Source organism: Lissotriton helveticus, chromosome 1_1, assembly GCF_964261635.1.
Source record: "Lissotriton helveticus chromosome 1_1, aLisHel1.1, whole genome shotgun sequence".
Lineage (NCBI taxonomy): Eukaryota > Metazoa > Chordata > Amphibia > Caudata > Salamandridae > Lissotriton > Lissotriton helveticus.
In genome coordinates this window covers 847,618,537-847,636,041 of record NC_136057.1, presented here as the reverse complement: position 1 = coordinate 847,636,041, position 17,505 = coordinate 847,618,537, and the positions used below count along the sequence as shown (strand labels likewise).

The window sequence follows — 17,505 nt, the reverse complement described above, 5'->3', positions numbered from 1 at the left end:
TGTGTGGGAAGAGAAAACTTAGACATACCTTTTTTGACCCTGTCATGAGTTTTGATCATGACCCAATCACCAACTCTAAAGGTTTGTAAAGAAGTAATACTTTAGAATCAAAGTTCCTTTTTTTAACCTTATGTTGATTTGACACATTTTTTCAACAATGTCTTTATCATGACAAGCTAGACATGATTTACTGTTGGCAGATAAGTCCTTAATCCAAGATGGGCATATGTTCCCATTAGGATTCCTTTTTTTAACAATCTGAAAGGAGAGATACCTGTTGTGGAATGAGGAGTAACCAAATATGACCATACTTTTTTTACAGAAAATTTTCAACATCTACATTACAAGAAATAGCGGTTTGTATACCTTCTTTGAGGAACCTATTCTTCCTTTCAACTAAACCATTAGATGAAGGTGAATAAAGTGCCACTCTGAGATGTTTAACATCATGTAACTTCAGAAATTCTTGTACAATTGAAGAGCAAAAATGAGATGCATTGTCGCTTACAATCTCCTTAGGAGAACCCTCAGAAAGAAAATATTTTTCTAAAAAACTAACAACTGAGGATGAATTTGGACTTTCACAAAATTCAAACTCAACCCATTTTGAGTGATAATCAATGAGTGATATGATATAACGTTTATCATGAGGTAAAATTTCAAACAGACCTGCATAAATCAATGGCCAGTTTGCCCCAAGCTTCGTCTGGAAAAGGAACACTATGTAAAGGTAGATGAGAAGTCTTCCAGTGTTTATCTGACACTAAACATGTGTCACAAGTATTTATTCACTGTGTAACATCATTGTCAAGGCCTGGCCACCAAAAGTGTTCTTTCAATTTTCTCGACGTGCCTCCAATTCCCAATGAGCTGCTTGAAACAGTTTTTTCCGAAAATTTGAAGGGGGAACACACTGGTCACCTCTGAAAATTACATCATTTATGATGGAAAGCTCCTCAGAAATTTGTGCATAAGATTTCAGGGATGCAGGAAGAGAGTGTACCTTTGGCCAGCCATCAAAACTGCATCATCAGAATAACTTTTGATCCAATCAGATTCTGAAATGGAAAAAGGTGACAGAACCAACTCCTCTATAGAAGCTACAACACATTCTATATCATCAACATTTTCATCATTATCATTTTCTTGGGGCAACTTTGAAAGAGCATCAGCCCTTAAGTTACTACCTCCTGGAATGTGTTGTATGGTGAAGTTGTATTCATGGAGTCTAGATAGGATTCTTACAAGTCTAGCAGATGCCTTCCTTGTACCATTCCCGTTGAGAAGGTGTAGCAGGGGTTTATGATCACTTGAAAGTGTAATGTGAGAGCCCCAAATGTAAGTTTTAAATTTTTCTACAGCCCAAGAACAGGCAAAGGCTTCTCTCTCAATGGTGCTATAATTGGATTCTGCACCACTGAGAGATCTTGATGCAAAGCCAATGGTGTTCTCTTTAGCACCATTCCATTGGCAAAGCACAGCTCCCAAACCCTTCTGGCTGGTGCCAACAGAAATTTTACATTTCAATCCTGGAGTGAAAGAAGATAAAGCTGGTGCCTCCACAAAAACCTTTTTTACCAGATTGAATGCTAAATCTGATTCTTGAGACCACAAACATTTCACATCCTTTTTAAGAAGAACCTGAAGAGGTTGCACAAGTTGAGAATAATTTTGAATGAATCTGGAATAGTATTCTGTCAGACCTAAAAAAGATTTCAAGGAATGTTTATCTTTACGAATGGGAACATTTGAAATAGTTTGAGCAAGTGAATGCTTGGGTTTAATTCCTTCAGCAGAAATTGAATGCCAAAGATAATCTAATTCCTTTACAAAAATATACATTTCTTTTCACCTAAAGTTATTCCAGCATCCCTAAAGCGTGATAAGACTTTCCTTATATTTGGATATGTTCATGTTGGGTTTTAGAATGTATTAATACATTGTCCTGGTATGCTTGGACGCATTGAAAAATGGTGTCCATGAATTTCTGGAAGACACTCGCCGCAGATGCCAACCCGAAGGGGAGCCTTAAATATTTGAATGCTCCAAAAGGCGTGATGAATGTGGTAAGTTCTGACGAACACTTAGTAAGTGGGATTTGATGATAGGCACTTCTGAGGTCAAGAAGTGTAAAGAGACTTGACGACTCAGAGATGCCAGTAAGTAAGTCCTGAATTTTCGGTAAAGGGTGACAGTCAATTAATATATTTTGATTTAAAGAGCGAAGATCCGCACATAGGCGAATACTGGAGTCTTTTCTAAAATCGGACTGACCCAAAGTGATGAATCCGTTGACTCAATAATGCCTTTAGACACCATTTTTTCTAAAACCATTTTTAAATCGTCTCTAACATTAAGTGGAATATTTCTTAATTTATGAATGACTGGAATAGCATTGGGCTTGAATCTACTAAGGTGTTGTTCAAAATTTCTGATTTTCCCAACAGAGTCATTAAAGACTTCTGGAAATTCAGAAATTATATCATGAATCACCGTTTTCTCAATATTATGTATAGTAGAGATGGAAACTTCATTTATTTGAACAGGAGAATCCGAACCAGGAACTAATTTGAGTCCCATCTTAGCAAGGTCCTGCCAACTAACTATACATTTCCCATCAATGGCTACATAAACTTTTGTAAATAAACATCTACCCAAGCATGTAATTTTAGTTAAAAAACAGCCTACCATGTCTATTTCCTTACCACCATATGCTTTGGGAATGATGTCTAAAGGTTGTAAATGTACATTTGAGGACCAGTGAGTATTGAACAAAACATCAGATATGATAGTCACATGTGCTCCAGAATCTGCCATCATGTCTAAGAGAAGATGATCAATATGGACTTCACAAGTAGGATCTTTAACACGACTAACATTAGGCGATGTTTCAACCAAGTCAATAGAAAGTATTTCTTTCTTTTGTAAAGCATTTGAATATGTATCAACAGTATTAATATCAACAGTATTAATCTTAATATTTTCTAAAGAGGATTCAATGCATGAAGCATCAATTTCATTATTTTCTAAGGAGGAAATTGCGCTGACTTGAATCACTCTTTTGTTTCTACAAACAGTGTGGAAGTGTCCAATTTTATGGCAAAATGTACACCTTTTGCCCAGTGAAAGACAAACTGGGCTATTTCCAAGGTGCGTTTTAGACTCACATCTGTAGCAAAACGAATAAACCTTTTTTTGAAAAGGTTTAGTGACTTTGTTCCTAGAATAAACAGCATTAACATTTATCTCATTCTGTAAAGATGAAGTGTTTCCTTCGGAAATACATTTTGATTAAATAATAGACCTTTCTATACTTTTTGCCATATCTATTACTTCTGATAGGGATGGATCACGGCTACTTAAGATTCTTTCCTGAATTTTCTTATGATAGCACAGATTTAAACGGATCCCTAAGCACAGTATCTAAATATGATCCAGAGTTGCAGTCTGCAGCAAGATTTCTGAGTGCAGATATAAATTCCTCCACAGACTCATGTTGTTCTTGCTTCCTCTTCATAAAATTGAATCGTTCCAACATGACACTGGGTTGTTCTATAAACTTTCTATTAAGTCTCAAGACCGCATCAGTACATTCATTCCATCCATCCAATTTCCTGGAGGGGGAGGGAAGGAGGAAGGTTATCAAAGATTTGTCGTCCTGCATTTCCCAAATGACTATATAAAATAGCTAATTTCCTTTTAGGTGAGTATTCATCTGCACCTAGTGCAATTAAGTAGCTTTCAAAACTTTTGAACCACAACTTTCACGTTTCTTTGGGTTTGCCAGGGTTAGGAAGAAAGTGATTTAAGTTGACTATTTGTTGATTGGTTGCCATGTTATCCCAAAAATTATAGAAATTATAATGTAAATTCTAAATTAATATGAGTCTTATACGTTTGATATAAATGTAAATATACTGATGACTGTACCTTAGGTCTTTATTTTTCCCTGTAGGACTTGCACATCAGAGTAATTCCTTAATAGGCTTTGTTGTGGAGATAAACCGCTAATAATTCCTTTAATTTTGGAATAAAAAGAAAAATTTATGCTGAAAGTAGCGATTCAATATTAAGCGCTTGGTTTATTTCAAAATTGTTACCCATTGATGTGTGTATCGACGAAGAAAACAGCTGTTTCCGATGTATGACCCGATCGTAGAAGTGTTGTCATAGAAACAGCTTGTTATTGTGGATTAAAGATGGCCGCCGGGACGTGATCACGTTATGAAGCGTGATGACGCGGCACTTCTCGTTTTCTCCGTGAATCAAGATTGCTGCTGTGACGTATATCTGAACGTCATGAGTGACAGCAACTGAAGCCAATTTGGAACTGGAAACGCCTGAAAATGTATTAAATTCACCTTTTACTCATCCGGTTCCGTTTTTCTTCCGGAATTTCGCCGATACACCAACGCAGGTTTATGGAAGGTGAGGTGCTCTTTTCTTTCGCCAAAGGTCGCACAAGATTGGTGGAAGGCTGCTTTTTCCCTCGTCGCCAAATGTGAAGAAGACAAATTCTTCATTTATTAATGAAGAGTAATGCAGTGAAGAAACGTTGGATCAAAGTAAGAACGTTGTTTAATGAGCTTCAAGAATACAGCATAACCACTGGAGTACAACTCTGTCCTGTGATTTCCAACCGCTGAATGGGGCATTCAGCAGTTGGAAGTCACAGGGAAACATGTACGACGAGCGATGCACCTTTGAAGGGAAACATTCCTCAAAGGTGCACGCCGTGGAATGTCAGCAATGCTTACGTAATGTACAATAAAGAAATACACATAGAATTGAATATTAACATGTACTTCACACTACGCCTAGCACCTAACCTAAATGAACATCTACAACCGCAGATGCAGCTCACATTAACAACTGACTCAGTCACATGGAAAAAAACACAGCGATTAGCATTCAAATGCAAGCTTTCGCACTCCAAGCTCTTTCACACCACGTCTAGCTCCATCTTATCTGAACATCGGTCTCGACTTAACGTTTGATTCTTTGTTCGCATTCAAACACCTAACACACGCAGTTCCTCTTCAAAACATTACCTCCTTACTGGACGAAAAGACAACATTAAGCTTCGAACTTTCAGTCGACTACATTTCTTGTAAGTAGATATTATGTAACTAGCAGCTGGTTTCCCACTGCATGATATGTCTCTCATTACTGTGTATTTAATATTTAAAGTATCAGTCTGTATACAGTATAGCACCATCATGGCAACACTCCCCACCCCCAGGCTCATAGCATGTATGCAAATAAGTACACACCACACAGATTTTGTTTTGGGAAAAATGCTGCAGGTTTATTACATACAATGGTGGGTTATCTTACGGGCGATCCAAGGGCATGCAACATTCTCGCCACCTGCCCGCCTGATGAGCCAAGCAGCACTGGGGCGAACCCCATCTGTGCTGCCCCTTCTGGTGATCCTCCTCCCGCATCACGTGACACCTGTCCCTTATTACTCACGCCCCTTTCAGGGCAGAGCGTAGCAAGGCAAGCCCCCAGTTGTTAAGGCCCACAACCGCCCGAAGGTCTAACGAGGCGCCGACACGGTTTCCAGGAACCTCCCATGAGGCTCCTGGACTCTGGCTCTGGCACCCCTATGTGCCGTGCAGAGGTACTCTTCTGTACCAATTTGCTTCCAGATCGCCCTGTAACTCCGCCTGCAACGGAAAAAGTACAACATCACAACATTCTCACCATACTTCCTGCCACCAGCCATGCCGGGTAAGCGGTAGGGTGGGAGACGGCGTGTCCAGCGAGGCAGTGGCCACGGCATGTCCGGTGCAACAAAGAGGCTGTCAGCGAGGTACGGGGGACCTATATACCCCTCACCCCGCCACCCGCACCGGACATGACGCTGCACTGCCCGCGCCCAGGAAGGGGACTCCACCAGAGTTCCTGCCCCCTCAGGAGGGGGGTGTGGGAAGCCCGATGCCACTAGAGGGCTGCCCTCTTGAGTGGCCTCCTGCAGTGGCCGCGGGCAGCCACAATTGGAGTGGTTTTAGTCAAAATTATACAACACCTTATCTGTACAATATATATGTTAGAACAAAACAAGGAAACAGTCAATTCATCGTGGTAACAGTACGTCTTTCTTTTTCATCCTACAACAGATTTCAACTGAGAATATCGTCTGTGCCGCTGTCACAACAAAGACAGTAAGTACATCTAAATTATAACAATGCACATTTTGGGGGAAACCTTTCTAACGCATAATAAAAATTAACCTTAAGGCTCACGCTCTACTTTTATATAATTTGATATAAATTTTGCTTTTACATTTGTCTTTCTCCAATGACTTGGTCACTTTTATCGAATAGGCTCTAAAACATTTACATTTTCTCTCATTGATGCGCTACTTTGTATTTTCATCTCTATAACTTACTTAATCGCTAGCAAATCAAAACTATTGGCTCCTCCACTATATACTCATCCTTTATTTTCTCACTTAATGAGCTCACTATTATCTAGTAAATGTTCTTTCAAATACAGCGAAATAAGAGCATCTGCACAATTTAACTGTACTTGTTTTACCCCATGCCCAAATCACAGATTTCAGAAGGGAGAAATTATAGCGTCGCTAACACAGGAAAATGATTAGACCGTACTCTCCACACAACAAATCTTGTAAGTACCTTCCTGATAGAACTATTGGGACTTTTGTATTACATTTGCACTGCGAAAAATATACAACACCTACCTCAGGCGCTCCTTTAAAGTAGCATTTTTAATGAAGTTTAACATAAATATTTCAGTTGCTGACACCTTGCTCTATCTTTAAAACCAACCTCCTGAGCGTTTTCTACATTTTCACTTATTGCTGCTCCTGCTTTCATCTCCCTCTGGAAATCCTGTTACTTTCACCACACTTTGTTGCAAACCAATGCCTTGTATATTACACACTCTATACAGTTTCACTAAGTACACCACGCAAGCGCTCCTCCGGCCGGCAGTAAGTCGCTTTGTTCAAATGCTGCTTCTCCGCTCCAAGCCTCCTGGAAGAACTCACTTAACTGAAATCCAGGTCACCAGCTTCAAGCGGTTCCGCTCGCATCCTTCCTGCCAAAACGTAGTCGCTGTGCGAAAATTCAGCTCCTCAGGTCGACCCCCTCCTGGCAGCACTCCTCCACTTCTCCAAAAATCATCTCACCCGCTTCCAAAGGTTCCTTTGACGCCCCTCCGGCCAACAGTAAATCCTTTTGGTTTGAAATCCTGCTCCTCCAGTCGACCCCTCCTGGCAGCACTCCTCCACTTCTCCCAGAAGCTCCTCACCTGCTTCCAACAGCTCAGCTTCCTCACTTGGCGAAAATCCTGCTCCTCCGGTCGGCCCATTTTTTCAAAACACCTTCACTTTGCCAAAATGTTGATCTGCACAATTATTTTCAGTTTTGCCGTATCTCTCTCACTCTCTATAACACAAAATTTCACCCCCCATAATTTTTCCTCTCCCTGAACACACTTCGTGCTCCTACTATCCAACCGTAACGCTCCTTCTCCCAGCCCCGCACAGTCCGGCACACCAAACCCATTGTCTCCCTTACCATGGTCACTCGAGATTATCCTCTACTTCTACGGGTGCGGCAATAACATTCACTATATTCCAGGTCCTCTAGTAGTGCCCCTCATGAAAGCACTACTTCACTTCTCCCAAACTCATCTTACCCGCTTCCAACGGCTCCGCTTGCGCCCCTCCGACCGCCAGTAACTCCCTATTTTATAATTTAGCTCCTCCGGTCGGCCCCTCCTGGCAGCACTACTTCAATTAACAGAAAGCAGCTCACCCGCTTACAATGGTTCCGCTCGTGCCGCTCCTCCCCGCACTCCTTTCCCTTTGCCGGAATCCAGATTTGATTGCAAAACTTGCTACAGTAAAATGCTGATTCAAAAAGCAGCCAACAGCGCTATTGTCTGTCTATAATAAAAGCGCATATAAATGCTTGCGTTCAAAGGACAGCACTAAGGGAATTCAAAATAGTTATATCTGATAGAGACTACCAGCTGCAGATTCCTTAACGTAGAATTATCCCCAGGCGTGAGACTGGATCCAGAATTTTTTTGCCCAGCATCCCTGCGCGCCTGGGGGACGGCATCACGCAACTCCGCCTAGGAGTTGTCTACGTACGTGACGTCAGCGAGGTCACATAAGTCCCACATAAGTCCTACCCCAGCGCGCCTACATCACTTTTTTCCTTTTCCGCGTGCAACGCGGATCAGGTTTGTGCTCTGGGCCTGTTTAGGCCTTTTCCTTACGATGTTTTGTGTGTTGTGGGAACAGTGCGCTGATGCCTTCGGGCTTCAAGACATGTTCGTCTTGTGGACGCTTGATGTCAGCGACTGACCCTCACCTCATTTGCGTGTGGTGCTTCGGGGAGGATCACGGCTCCACTGATTGCGAGGCATGCAAATGGATGAAGCCAAAGTCACGGCGGGAACGCCGGATGAAACTTCTCTCGGCTCGCATGTACAGATCGGCTTCGTCTCCTCGCCCTGCTTCTGCGGAAGGTTTTCGGAGCGGCCGTCATCGTCGTCGTCCTCATCCCTCTCCTGTGCCGCAAGAGCGTCGCTCCCCTGTTGGTAAGTGTCACAGTTTGTCCCCGAGGGCTGGTTTCCAGCCTGTTGGGGGCGTGAGCTCTCCGCGGGTGAGGCGGCCCCGCATATCGTCCCCCTATCCACCGTTTCCCGGTGAGGGGTCCGCGAGAGCCCAGATGGAGACATATGTGGCGGCTTTGCAGGTCTCGCTGGCTTCTCCTCCTCCTCCTTCACCTCCTGGGACGTCGACGGATCCCTTGTGCTATGCGGGGCCTTCCGCGTCGTCGTCGATGGCTTCGGCCCCGGCGCTGACTGGTTCCGCTCCAGGCTCGGAGGATGTGGTGCCGTTGGGGTGCGGCCCTTCGGGGGTCCCTCCTTCAGACAACGGCGCCTCTGCTTTGCTGCAAACTCCTGCGGGATTCCCTGTGGTGTCACGGGAGGTCGCTGGGGCTCGGGTCGCATCCCGGTGCCACACTCGGCCCTTTAAACAGGTGGCAATTCTGTCTGAGGCGAGGTGATGCTGCTACGGCACCGGCAGCTGCTGGCCCTGGTGGCGCCACAGGGGTCGGCGGACCCATCTTGTCCCGCCATGGGTCAAGGCTGATGGGGGACCCCTCGTCCCTCCAAGGCCCTTCTCGTCCCTCCACGGAGGCGGCTGCCTCGTCGGAGGATGAGTCGGCCTCAGCGGTGGCTATGGGGTCGGCGGGTCCCTCTTGTCCCCTCGTGGGTCGAGGCTGGTGAGGGGCTCCTTGTCAGTTCCCGGGTGCCCACCGTCCCTCCGCGCAGGCGGCTGCCTCGCCGGAGGTTGAGTAAGCCTTGGCACCGCCATCGTGGTCGGCGGACCACTCTCGTTCCCCCATGGGTTGAGGCTGGCGGGGGGCTCCTTGTCGCTCTCCATGTGCTTCTCGTTCCTCCACGCAGGCGGCTGCCTCGTCGGGGGTCGAGTCGGTGCTGTTCTGGCACCGTCCCTTGACCACCTCGGCTCCAGCCCCGGTCCCCTGTGCCGTGTGATGGGGTGGAGGCCTGTCCGGCGTCTCCTGTGGTGTTGGACGACCACGACGCCCTGCTCCAGGTTGCGGACTCTACACCTCCAGACATGCGTCAGGTGGTGGATTCGTCCTCGGACGCCCCCTCTTCCCCAGAGGTTGGGCGCCTGCTGGTGTTGTCCTCGCCGGAGACCGGTCGCCCTGTTGTGGCTTTCTCCTCGACGTCATCGAAAGACGGCTCATTTTCGCCAGAAGAACCACAGGTCCCCCACTCTTCGGCGCCTCTTTCTCCTTTCCGGGCCTGGCCCTTTCCCGCTCCGCTTGGTTTAGGGTATGGCCGTCTTAATTTGCAGCAGTTGCCCACGGAGGAGCTGCTTTTTCCGCTGCGGGGCCCTACAGAGGGTGGGAATTTTGCGCATGGGAGATCCGGCTGTCCATTTCCCCGTGGATCATCTTTTGGAGGTTCTTCACCAGGGTTCTGGTGGGAGGGAGCCCGGGCTGCTCTTCCTTCTTTCTCCCTTGTCTCCTTGGGGCCTTGATCTTCTTCCTCTTCCTTGCCTTGGCCTTGGATGGAGGTTCTGTAGCCCTGTAAGGACGTGGGGTGCTTTGGCCTCCCCTTGCCTTGCCTTGTTTCCTCTGTTGAGTGTGAATGGGCTTCCTCTTTTCCCCTTTTCTTCTTCCCCTGCCCCCCGTGGGAACGGTGACGTTCTGCTGTGGGGGTTCCCCTTGCCTGCGGGGATGAGTCTCCTCACCTTGTCCATTGGACTGGTCCCCTGTGGGGCCCTCTGTTATGTCCAGGTCAGCGGGGCCCTTTCGTAGACCTCCTTCCACGTGGGTATGGCTATGGTATCTATTCTACGTCAAGGAATCTGCGGCTAGTAGTCTCTATCAGATGTACGAGTTACTTACCTTCGGTAACGATGTGTCTGGTAGAGACGATTCTAACCGCAGATTCCTTCACGGCCCGCCTTCCTCCCCGTTCTACGAGGGCCTTTGGCTTGGTCTTCTGCACTCACCTCCCAGTGGGTGACTGTATCTTCTGCGAGTGCTTTCTTTTGCTCTTTTAACGGGACGATTTGTTCTGTTTCTGGTTCCTTCCTCCTCTTCGACACTGGGAGGATGGGGTTATATGTTCTCCTGTGCCCCTCTGCCTTGGTCCAGGTTATGGCTTGCCTTCTCTTTCTCCCCCCCTCCCTCTCCCCTTGGTTGCTAAGGGTTCTGGTCCCTCTGCTACCCTTTGGGTTGGTGTCATCTCACCGTGCCATTCCCCTTGTTCCTTGGGGGGGTTGTCGCACTCTGTGCTGGGGTTCCCCTGGAGAATTGTCGTTCCTGTTTGTCTTGCCACCAGTTCCCCTTCATTGTTCCTGGTTGGGGTTGTAGTCCTGCTGTAGGTTGTCGTGACATTTTTGCATGTGTTCCTTGTCTCCAGAGGTGGGCTGTCTACATCCTGGCAGGGCGGCTGCTCAGGGCTGTGCTCTGTTCTTTTTCTTTTCCCTGCCTTTGGCTGCTGCAGTGTTGACACTGGTCCTTATGGTGTTGTTCGTCACCATCTTTCTTCCACTTTTTCTGCTCTTTCACACACTGTTCCCATAATCCCACAGTTTTGTCTGATGTCTCCGCGTTGCGGTGCGGAAAAGTTCTTCGAAGAAAACTGATGTAGGCACGCCGGGGTGGGACTTATGTGACCTCGCTGACGTCACGTATGCAGACGACGCCTGGGGGGAGTCGTGTGATGCCGTCCCCCCGGCACGCAGGGATGCTGGGCAAAAAATTCCCGGGTCCAGTCTCACGTCTGGGGATAATTCTACGTTAAGGAATCTGCGGCTAGAATCGTCTCTACCAGATACATTGTTACCTAAGGTAAGTAACTCGTACATCAGTTGTTATGACTTCAAAGGGTATCTTGTGAGCCCCACCCAAAACATTTTTCAATTAGGAACCCCATTCCGGGAAGGAAACCGCTCAACATCCCCCAGTCTAAATTAAAAGGTGCAAATAGAATGATACAGTGAAAACAGTGCTTTGAAAAGGAGAAGCCTCCGGCGTCCCCGCGAACGCTTACACGCATGCAGTTATCACCATTATTGAATGTGCATCTCCATGTCCTTTACCAATTCCGCATTGCTGGCAAATTTTTGCATTATATTCACATTGTTTAACAATATCGCCCTTAGTCAGACTCCCGCGACCACGCGCACGCACACACGCACGCACTTATCATCATTAGTTAATGCACTTCTCAATGTACTTTAACAATTCCGAAGTTTTTTGCAGATTTTAGCCTTATATTCGCACTTTTTGAAAATATCGCCATTAGTCAATGTGCTTTTATATCCGCTTTGCTTTCAAAGCCTTAGCCTTACTAAAATGTGCTTTTAGATACACTTGCTTTCAAAGCCTTTGCACGTTTTTTAAATAATTGTTTTTATTAGCTAGTCACTCACTCTGTCGTTCGCGCACTATGTTCTTTTTTTTGGGGGGTGGGGGGGGTTTGGGGGGAATTCTCCCACAGGCCAAGGTAACGTTCGTTATCTGCTTTGAAATTTATACATTAATTATTCAATCGTGCACAGCTTTTCTTTTACTGTGAATAAAACAAATTCAAGAATTAGCCATGCATGAGTGAATCAACAAGGGAAAGATTTCCAAGCACACGCCACACACGTGCTTGTTTTGTTAACTTGTATTTATATAAAAGACCAAGGGAACATTAGCTGTGGGCTTCAAAATGTAAGCATTATTTATTCACTCGTGCTTGTCTTTTACTGGAAGAAACACACGTTTGGCGTGTGCTAGGAAATATTGCCAATTTTTATTCACTCACGCACGGCTATGTCTTGATTGGGTTTTATTAGTTAATTACTTGGCGTTTTGCCCAGTCTGTCAATATATATATATTGTTATTTGTTCGTCTGTATTAGCGGTTACTTTTTGAACTTTCACTTTATTTAATGAACAGTGAAACAGTAATTAAACATCTATTAAAGTGAAAACAGCAACTGCTTACATCAGACAGACATAAAAGGCAGTAGTGCAATTATGGTACGCTTACAATAGGCACAGACAGTCGGTCTGTTATATCTACCGCCTGTAGCGCAAGCTGCACAGTGCAACCCCTGTGCGCTGCGCTATCAAAATTACCCTGGCATCCAGGGTTTATTCCACCATTAGCCCAAAAAACTATTTTGTCCTGCAGAAAACGCTAACTGGGAACATTTAGATCAAACAGACCTCCCTCTCTCTTGCACTCCCTGTGCACAAATGCCACAATGCATGTGCTGCCCTGTAACGTTAAGCTCCAGCCAGCTCATGTTTACCATCCTTCCCAAACACTCAATGGCAGAAGCCCCCACTCACACATTACTCAGGACAGGCATCGCAAAGGCTCAAGGTTTGGTCGTGTAGTCACATGTGTAGCGCCTGCAAGTGCTCTCCCATTTAATCTATTACAGTCTATAAATAACAAGCATTTACAATGCAACGGTTTCGCCTTTGGAGAAGTTAGAGCTATTGGCATTGTAAATTACAAAATTTGTATTTATGTGTTGGTTTTGAAAACAGATAAATAAATGGCATTGTCATTGGAGAGTGGAGAGTGATGTGGAGAAGAATTGAATGAAGTGATGGAAATGGCTGCCCCGAGCAGGAGGGGCGCGTGCGTGCGAATAAACGGCTGATGGACAGGGGCAGGTACTAAGAGGAGTGGGCCACGGGTGGGGCCAGGTATTGCGAGGGACACGAATCTTGATTCATTACCTCCTACTCTCCTTTCCACTTATCCCTTTCTTTGCCCCCGTCACTTCCTAGGTCTCTCTCGCATTCGCTATTGCTGGTCGCTGCCCTGGGCACCGTTCGTTCGTTCCTCACGGCCCCATGCCAGAGCGCCCCACAGCTCCTGTTGGCGGCGGCCCCGGAGCCGCAGCGCCGCCGGGTGAAGGGTCATAAATAACCCGTGGAGAGACTGACCCGCCGGAGCCCGGGGGAGCCGGAGACAGGGGGAGAGGAGGAGGGAGGTGAGTGGGCGGAGGAGGTGGGGTGGCTTAGCCGAGAAGCGAGAGACAGGCACAGACACAGAAGAGAGGAGTGAAAAACAGTGCCTTTAATGGACAGGCACTGGGGCGTACCAAGTACACGAACGTCTTAAAATTTAAAAGGGACACTCTACCAGCACAAATTTAAAAGGGACACTCTACCAGCACAACTACGCAGTGGTGCAAACCTTTTAATGGGAGAGCAGCAGCGCTTCTCGGGTGCAAACAAGTACTGTAAAACGATGAGTACCTGCACTTCTATATTTAAACTTCAAGCACTAGGGGAAATGGGCGCAAAGAAGGAAGATAAAATAGTAAACTAGAAAGACAAGTCAGGTCCCGGGCCGGCCAGCCAATCACAGCGCGGCCCGGGAATGACGTCACGGGGGTGTCCCGGGCCGGCAGCCAATCGCAGCGCGGCCCGGGACAAAGGGGCGGGGCTTAAAAAACCACCGCGAAACGCCCCCGAATCGCGTTTTCAAGAGAAAGCGCGATTGACAGCCTCTGTCTCCCAATGGCTAGCCTCCATTTATGGAGCTAGCCAATGATAGACAGAGGCGGGTCATCACCCGACATAGAACTCAAGAGGTTTTGCTAGCGCATGCGTACTTCGTACGCATTGCTAGGCAAAACCTAAAAACGTATATTTCAAATGCACGTTTGATACAATTTTGACAAGCGGGTACAAATTAAGAGGCAGTGTATCATATGGTGTGTGTCAACTCTGTTCTAAAGGTATCTCAGGGATCCTTTTGTATTGCTGAAACACAAAGCCGGGGTAAATAATGTAAGAAACAAAGTACATTAATTCAAAAACGAATGTGACAGACACAGTGGCACAACAGTAATGGGCAAGCAAGAGCAAAACTAGACGTAATGGTGAACGGCAAAAAAAAAGTCTACAGGGAATGCTTTGGAGGGGGGGGCTCGTGTGCTGTCAAATTGTGTCTTCTAATACTGCGCAGTTTGATGAGCAAATGTAAATGTATTACAAACACTTTAATCTTATAGGTGCACATTTTAATTTAAGAACCCAATAAAAAACGATCCTTTACTGAATATTAAAAGAGCATACTTGAAACAAACAGTGCAAACATGTTTATTTCTGAGGGGTTTTTTCCAATAGCGTGGCATTCAGCACTGGGCCGCTCCTTCTACAAAAAAATATGAATACATTTAAACTGTAAGAAATAAAGTCGGAAGGGTTCCGAGAATGACATTGGGCTAGTGTACGGCTGCAAGAATCTCCACACCAGTAGCTCGCCAAGCTTGGCCTTTCAGTTAGAGCTTTATTATGCAGGTCACATCATGTCCCACTGCGGAGACAAATGTGCTCCCTACCACACCCACAAGGTACTCCTCCTGACGGACCTCCATGAAAAATGGGTAGGGCAGGCAGCACGGGGTTCACACACACTGAACTAATACAGGCAGGCGAAGGCTGAGTAGAATGACAGATCAACTTGTCCTTCCACGCCAGTTGCGCCGCGGAAAGAAGCTGCAGTCGAAGAGTGATGCTTTAAGGTCAAGTATGTGGCTCCGAAATGCAAAGCCTCACTTTTTTTTTTAACTCCCCCCTCCCCCCCCCCTCACAAAAGACTATTCAGAAAGAATCATTTCGGAAAGAAGAAAAAAAGGGAACCACCGTGAAAACTCATGACTACAGCAAAACAGCGATAGTTGTGCACGCAATGGGGCTGTCAAGAAGGGCCTGACGTCTTGTAGAGAGAAAGGGCCTTCCTTACTTGTGATCCTTCCTCATTTGTAGGGCAGCCAACACTGGCCCTGCTCAGCAAGTATGTTATTTTAAAAAGCGCCACTCACACTTTGTTTTTTGGGACGTTTTAGGGTCGTGGTGCTGACAGTCGTCCAGAGAGGTTAGGATGACTTCCAATTTTTCACGACGGCAGACATATTTTGCCCTTCGCAAATATCAACATTTAACTACGTCTGAATTGGAGAACTCATTTGAGCTTTTGGTCTGACGCCCAATAGGTCCACCTGGCCACCCACCCAGCCGTGACAGATGAATACACAAGGGGACACCGCAGGCCAGCGTCTTCCCATGATGAGCTGCAGACGGCAACAAGTCAGGTCCCGGGCCGGCAGCCAATCACAGCGCGGCCCGGGGAATGACGTCACGGGGGTGTCCCGGGCCGGCAGCCAATCGCAGCGCGGCCCGGGACAAAGGGGCGGGGCTTAAAAAAAGCACCAGAAACGCCCCCGAATCGCGTTTTCAAGAGAAAGCGCGATTGACAACCTCTGTCTCCCAATGGCTAGCCTCCATTTATGGAGCTAGCCAATGAGAGGCAGAGGCGGTGCCGACATCCCTACTGTAGACAATAGTTTTCGATCTGGGAGGGGCACTGCGTGCCCCTCGCCAGGTCGAAACCTAAAAATGTGTCAGCGCACAGCACCCTTAGCGCGCACATTGCTTCAATTAGTCATATGTGCTGCCACAGAGGCACTGCACATATAATCTATCTGTCTCTGCCTCATTCTATCTCTGACACTAAATTCCTCAGCCTCTATCTGTCTGTCCATGTATTTATGTGTCTCTGTCACTACCTGTCTCTAACTATACAATATGATGCTGCCTCGGGGAACAATGAAATACACCCTATTAACTGCAAGTCTCCATTTCGCCAACAGTCACGCTAATAAGGGCTCAAATCTTCTCTGTGTTACATTACCAGTGTACAGCAGCCACAAATCTGAAGTATACTGCAGCTTACATTACTCTCATCTGATCAATGTGCAGCCACAGAGCCACTGCACATACAAGCATTGGCATAGCCAATAAGTATCACTTTTGGGACTGTAAAACAAACATAAAGTAGGAGACAAGTCCCTTACTGTGTCTACATACAACCACTAAGCGACAAAAAAACACAATTGCCCATAACACTTTTTCTATCTCTCTCACAGTCTCCCTCTCTTTCTGTAACTACCTTTCTACAACTATCTCTCTAAATTAACATATGTCTCCCTCAATCTCAGTCTATGTCCCTCGCTCTATCTCCCTCCCCCTTTGTCTCCCTTTATCTCCCTTTATCTCCCTCCACACTCTGTCTCTCTCCTTCTCTCTCCATTTCCCTCTTTAGGTCTTGCCTACGCAGCGCGCATGCGCTGCATAGGAAAAATACCTTTAGCCATCGATGCAGTTTGTGTCCCAAAAACGTGCACGCGTTGCACTGCTTTAAATGGCAACGCATGCATGTTTGGCGATTCCCTTGCGGAAGTGAGCTTTGACACCATATGTTTGTAATTAACTTGCAAACACATGGTGCCCCTGGCTCGCTCCCGCAAGGGAAACGCTTTGTGTGCTCCCCTCAACCCTCCCACTTTTAGCTGGAGGCACGCGCGTGTTCTTGCACGTCGCCACTCCCCAAGCTTGTCCTGGCCTGGCATTCACCCTCATGCATCCCCCAGACGGACAGTGTCCTGCCAGTATCCTCTGGCGCCTTTATTCCCCAGTCTTGTCCTGACAATTCACCCTCCTACACTCATATTATCCAGCCGTGCCCTGCCACTTGCCCCTCATACACCCCCGTTGCCCTGTCCGTCAACCTCATGCAGTGCAGCCGCGGTGTCTCCTCGAGTAACGCATGCTGGCCAGCTTTGTCTAATTACACACACTGAGCAGGAACAGAGAAGTCAGTTTGTCCACAAACAACGCCATCTCAGCTTGGCAGCCGCCGTGGTATTATGCAAACGAAGATGCCGCCAACGGGGCCGAGTCTGGCAGGAAGGAGGCGCGGCCGCAGGATCCTTCTCCGTCCTGAGTCCCATGTGTCTGCCCAATGCTTCGTTTGTCTATCTGTCCGTCCATGGTGATGTCTACACATCTGCCTGCCTCCGTCTGTGCGTAGACGGTAACAGCGGACTGCCCCAGACAACATCAATCTGGTTTTGGCTTCCTCTGCCATACAAGGCGCCAACCGCGG

At 46.7% G+C, this 17,505-nt stretch overlaps 1 long non-coding RNA gene across 3 annotated transcripts in view; it reads left to right on the top strand.

The window, feature by feature from the left end:
• The window catches only part of LOC144770964 (uncharacterized), a 134,740-nt gene that overhangs the window by 100,563 nt on the left and 16,672 nt on the right, over positions 1-17,505 (top strand). For 2 of the 3 annotated variants that reach the window (XR_013599078.1, XR_013599075.1), the window contains 2 exons: positions 6,126-6,170; positions 6,565-6,639. This is a non-coding gene — a long non-coding RNA (uncharacterized LOC144770964). The remainder of the gene's footprint in view (positions 1-6,125; positions 6,171-6,564; positions 6,640-17,505) is intronic. The other variant, XR_013599073.1, reaches the window with a different exon arrangement.